The 6,325-nt window shown below is 41.6% G+C and overlaps 1 pseudogene; it reads right to left on the minus strand.

The window, feature by feature from the left end:
* Positions 1–5,882: 5,882 nt before the first annotated feature.
* On the minus strand, positions 5,883–6,016 carry LOC138091282 (thymosin beta-4-like; annotated as a pseudogene).
* Positions 6,017–6,325: the final 309 nt, after the last annotated feature.

Raw genomic sequence — 6,325 nt, forward strand, 5'->3', positions numbered from 1 at the left:
GAGTGTTATGGTGATGGGAATAGTTTCCGGGTTGTCTTTGGCCAATCATTATGACTCAGGGTCCTTCCTGGTGGTGCATGCATTGCTCAGCCAAGAGGGATGCCAGCAAGAAGGATTCTGGGAGGTGGAAGGACAGGTAGTATCTCCTTTTGACCTTGCCTGAATTCTTCTGGTTGGTGTTAGCTTATTAGTTCTGTGTTCCTTACCAGGACCTCTCGTCGTAAAGCAACTCATGCAAATGGTTAGTATGGTTCCTGGCCAGGGTGGGTGGTTTCAATCAGTGTGCTTCCCCTAACAATACTAAGTGAAGTAAGTCAGACAAAGACAAATATAATATGATATCATTTACAATCTAAAAAAGATGATGCAAAAGAACTTATTTAGAAAACAGAAATAGACTTGCAGACATAGAAAACAAACAAGGTTATTAAAAGGGAAAGCAATGAGTGATAAATTGGGAATTTGGGATTAACACATATACAGTAGTACTATATATATAATGGATAAAAAACAATGACCTACTGAATAGCACAGGGAACTTTTTTCAATATCTTATTAGAAAAACCTAGAATGGAAAAGAATCTGAAAAAGAATATATATATATATACATATGTATATATATATATATGTATATATACATATGTATATATATATATATGTATATATATATATATGTATATATATATATATATACAGGTGACTTCCCTAGTAGCTCGATTGGTAAAGAAATCTGCCTGTAATGCAGGAGACCTGGGTTCGATTCCTCGGTAGGGAAGATCCCATGGAGAAGGAAACGGCAACTCCAGTATTCTTGCCTGGCAAATCCCATGGACAGAGGAGCCTGGTGGGCTACAGTCCATGGATTAGAAAGAGTTGGACATGACTTAGCAACTAAACCATCATATATGTATACATATATATATGGTGTTGTTGTTTAGGTGCACAGTTATGTCCAGCTCTTTTTGCCACTCCATGGACTGTAGCCCTCCAGGCTCCTCTGTCCATGGGATTTCCCAGGCAAGAATACTGGAGTGGGTTGCCGTTTCCTCCTCCATGGGATGTTCTTGACTCAGGGGTGAAACTGGCATCTCCTGCATTGGCAGGCAGATTCTTTACCTAACAAGCCACCTAGTAAGCCCACTTGCATGATTAGATTTAGGTTAAACATTTTGGGCAAAAATTCTATATAAGTGATGCTGTCTACTTCTACTATCATTCCTTAATCTCACAACTGTGACTCTATATTCATTTTCTTCTACTTTTATCCGTAATGCCATTTCTTTCTTGCTTTCTTGGAGAAGAATCTCATCTAGCCCTTCTCCTTTAGTATTATTCTTTTATCTTCTCTCTGAAGATACATTTTTCAAACTGTGGATGTTAAGTCACTAGTGTGTAGTGAAGCACATTTAGGGGATTGTAACTAGCAGTTTAAAGAACAAAATAAAATAGATTTAGAATGAAAGAAAAAATATCCGAATGCATGGCACATGGTAAGGGTTAACAGCACTTTTATGAAAACTTTTATTTCTGTTATATATATGTAAAATCACAATTTTTACTGGGGTTAATGGTCAAAAGAGTTTGGAAAGGCCTGCACTGGAATGTCACGTTGGGCAGAGGTCTAGGTTCTGTTGAAAACACAGGTTTACAGATCCAATCTATGGCTGAACATCAAAGTCTTCAGTATTCTTCACTTATCTCTGACATCTATCTTTGGATTTATCTACTGACACACTTCCCTTTTCTTTTCTTTCCTTCTCATCTCTGAAAATTGTGGGCAATCCTGCTATCTCTCAGAGGTGCCATGGCAGGCCGTGATTCAGTGTCTTTGAGGTGTGAGGTAAATAATTATTATTGTTGTTGGGAATCTTGTATTTCTCTCTCTCCCACTGTTATTACTATGGTAGGCATAGTGGAAACAACAATGATAATGCTAATATCATTATTAGCATTGATATCAATTAGCATGATTAGCAATGATAATGATAATAATAATTCATGGAGCCTGCTGTGGGTCAGGCTTTGGGGGCAGAAGGACTGGTGAGCACCCATAAGAAGACCTCTTAGGGGGCAGTGTTCAGTGCGTTCTGCAGGAGGAGACCTGAGGCTGGTCACACATGTTCTTAACCCAAGGGGCTCTGGTTCTCATGACACTGAAGGAACTTTGGTTGAAGTCTTTGAGTCTGTGATGGCCTTAAGCCTTCCTTTCTCTTGGACTCATATTCTTTATCTGTAACACGAGTGGGATTGGATTAGACCATCTCTATGGTTCTTATCAACTTTACTCCCTTGTGACACCCTTTCCCAACAGATGAAGAGTCTCTTGCTAATTGGGAGACATATCTGGCAGACAAGTGTTGAAGAGTAAGAGTAGAGGAGAGATCTGTTCTGAGACCTTGTCAAGATTGTGGGGAGGTGGTAGGGATGGAGGGGATAAGTGGTGAAAACAGTGGCAGTTAAAGGGCATTAAGATGACAATTGGCTTCCCTGATAACTCAGTTGGTAAAGAATCCACCTGCAAGGCAGGAGACCCCAACTCAATTCCTGGGTCAGGAAGATCTCCTGGAGAAGGGATAGGCTACCCACTCCATTATTCTTGGGCTTCCCTTGTGGCTCAGCTGGTGAAGAATCCACCTGCAATGCAGGAGACCTGGGTTCAGTCCCTGGGTTGGGAAGATCCCCTGGGGAAGGGAAAAGCTACCCACTCCAGTATTCTGGCCTAGAGAATTCCATGGATGTATGGGGTCGCAAAGAGTTGGACACAACTGAGCAACTTTCACTTTTTCATGATGACATAGTCTCCCAAGGAGACCAGGGACAGGAGAGAAGCTTTAAGAGAATTCAGGGAGTTACTAAAGACTGACTTCATCTGCTATAAACACAGACTACTTTAGCTGCTGTAAACACCATGCAGTGCAAGTTTTAAAGATATACTTGAGTTCAACAAGAAGAGTACGCAATAGATTTGACTGACTCTAGGAATGAATGAGTGTGTTGGGTGGGTCAAGTACTGGCCACATGAAAATGTCCATGAGTGACTGTAAATACAACAGCAGTTGTCCTTTGGGGCTGCAAATAAATTTTACTGAGTCAGTAAGAAAAAGGAAAAAAAGAAGAGTATGCAAATAGCCTAGATTAAGTTTCTCTTGGGGATATAAGAATATCAGTGAACCTCACAAGAAGTTTAGACATCTCAGGTCCAAGTACATGGCAAGCACAAGCAGCTTATTCTTCTTCTGACCTTGGACCACTGTGAGTCATTGAATCCTGAAGAAATGGAAAGGTTGCCTTCAACATTTAAAAATAAGTCTGCATGCTTCCTTGTGTCGTTACATCACCATAACTTAGACAGTACTGGGGAATTTTTGTGGGCTGGGAAGGGAGGTTGCCATTCAGGAAGTCGGTATGGAGGTGAGTGAGAGGGGCTGAAGGAAGCAAGGGAGGGGCTGTCATCCACTGGGCTTTGGGGCCTCCAGTTGCTGCCCGTGGCTCCTGGCCAGGAACATAAGGTGGGGAGGCAGGATTCTCGGGTTCCAGCTAAACTCTTAGCAGACTTGCAGGGTGGCCCCATCTGAGTACCAGATAGGGTGGGATACATTTATGCTCCCAACATGAGGTGAGGTTGGTAATAATGAGACAGATAATCAGTGGGACTCTCTCTTCCCTGGCAGAGGCATGGTGACTTGCTTAGCAAGGGGCCAGGTGAGCACATTATTACTAGAAGGACAAGAGATGGGAAGAATGCCCTTGGTTCACCTAGGCTAGCCCAAGACGACCTCAAGCTACCCAGAGGGGAGTGTTACAACCCTCTCAGGAAGGAGGCATAGGGTGCAGTCCAAACTGTGCACAGGGATAAAAAAGCTAAGATGTATTTGATAGGGAGGTGTGAAGAAGATATTACACCTCCTGGACAAACACACAAGGGTGAGATGTCTGTGTGGTGGGGGGAGGGTGGTGGAAAAGGGAAAGGAACTAGCTAGCAGGTATCCAAGGAGCTGCCTGGAATACAGACAGGTTGTCTGCGCAGGAACTGTGGTATTGGAGAAGACTCTTGAGAGTCCCTTGAACAGCATGGAGATCCAACCAGTCCAACCTAAAGGAAATCAGTCCTGAATATTCATTGGAAGGACTGATGCTGAAGCTGAAACTCCAATACTTTGGCCACCTGATGTTAAGAACTGATTCATTTGAAAAGACCCTGATGCTGGGAAAGATTGAGGGTGGGAGGAGAAGGGGACAACAGAGGATGATATAGTTGGATGGCATCACCAACTCAATGGACATGAGTTTGAGTAAACTCTGGGAGTTGGTCACGGACAGGGAGGCCTGGCATGCTGCAGTCCATGGTGTTGCAAAGAGTCAGACACGACTGAGTGACTGAAATGAACTGAAGTGAAGGTTTATATCTTTCCAGACATGACCAAAAAGGAAAAGGAGGACCTGCTAGTTCTAATAGGAAAAACCTTGAAAGGGACTTCCCTAGCCATTCAGTGCTAAGACCCTGAGCCTCCACTGCAAGGGGCATGGGTTCAATCCTTGGTCTGGGAACCAAGATCCTGCATGATGCATAGTGTAGCCAAAAAAAAAAAAAGAAGCATCCTGAGAAAGAACTCTGATTCTCCTGGTTTGGGTACCAACTAAACCTTGGTCCAGCTGCTGTCATGAGGTGGCTTAGGCACTAAGATGGACTCAGCCTCATACATGTGTACCCGATGGTCAAGACTGCGGGTCTCTCATCAGATAAGGTGTGGGAGAGGAGTTAATGGATAGAGTTTTTGAAAATAGCCACTAACATAAATAAACAAATTCAACACATTGTTATGAAAAACAAGATAACAATAACATACATACCATAGCTAGTTCAATAAAGATAATTAAAGTAAGTTATCCAAAAATGGACCTAAACTTAGATAATAATGGAGAACTATAATTATTAAAATATTATGCAAAATGCCATGCTAATATGTTTGAAAACCTTGATAAAATTCTTTTTTAGAATAATATAAATTATCAATATATGTTCAAGAAACTTCGTGATAGATGAGTTCTTTCAAGTCTTCTAAGAAAAGAATTCTCATGATATACTAAGTGTTGGATAGCAGAAAATTTTGTGATCTGAAGAGACAAGGAGAGAATGAAAGATTCCCCCACCAGCAAACAAACAAACAAAAAGGCCTTATAGACTAGTGAATGAACGTGAATGCAAAAACTAAGGGGACTACTTCTGAATAAAATCTAGGAGTATATTAGTTGATTATTTCAGGTTTTAAAGTTTTTATTTTTAATGAAAAAATGTGCATTACAGTAATTAAAATCATTTGAAAGTGAAAGTCACTCAACCGTGTCTGACTCTTGGGACCCTATGGACTATAGCCTACCAGTCTCCTCTGTCCATGGAATTCTCCAGGCGAGAATACTGGAGTGGATGGCCATTCCCTTCTCCAGGGATCGAACCCAGGTCTCCCGGATTGCAGGTGGATTCTTTACTTTCTGAGCCACTAGGGAAGCACCCAAATTTGAACAGCAACAAAATGGCACTCTGATTAAACAGCATTTGACAGCCTGCAGGACACCCTGGGCCAACTTGCTTGCCCTTTTTTTTTTTTTTCCACCAGTTTTTTATTTTAGATTTATTTTAGATTTCTGTCTTCCCACCCAACTTCTTCCTTTATGAACAACTAAGTTCTTTTCCTTCCTTGCCAGGCTGACGGGCAGATGGGAGAGGCAAGCCCAAGCTTTTGTCAGTAGTTCTCCTTTCTTTGATGCGAAAAGGGGCAGCACAATCATTTAAACTTGCACCAACCTCTTTGCATCTACAGAGCTGAACAGTTAAAAAAGTAAAATGAAAAAGCAAGGCTTGTGGCATGTACAGTGCCCTTTGGTTACGACTCACATGCTGGCTTCTCTTGTTCAAGTGTTTCTTTTGAAGGCAGGGATTTTCCTGTTGTGTTTCTGTTTTCTTCCATTTCTACTTGTCGAATTTCTCAGTCTCAGTCATACCGGGTTTGTCAGACATGGTCCCTTGATGAAGTGGAGTGAGGCTAGGGGAGTCCAGTCTGCAGGGGCCACAGCCTAGTGTAGGAGTATGTTTACAGAATAAAAGTTGTGTTCAAGTAAGGTTTGTTCGAGGAATGCTGATATAGCTCAATATAAAAGATGTTAGTGTATATTGTTCATTTCATCACACCCACAGGTTAAAGGCAGCAAAAGTGATCAAATGATTATTTCACTTAGTTCAAATATAATCAAGTTGTGCTCATGCTTAAAACACAAGCATGGCTTCCTAACACATTTAATGTTAGTCCAGTATATCAGGCCCATATAT

The sequence above is a fragment of the Capricornis sumatraensis genome, chromosome 1 (assembly GCF_032405125.1).
Source record: "Capricornis sumatraensis isolate serow.1 chromosome 1, serow.2, whole genome shotgun sequence".
Taxonomy (NCBI): domain Eukaryota; kingdom Metazoa; phylum Chordata; class Mammalia; order Artiodactyla; family Bovidae; genus Capricornis; species Capricornis sumatraensis.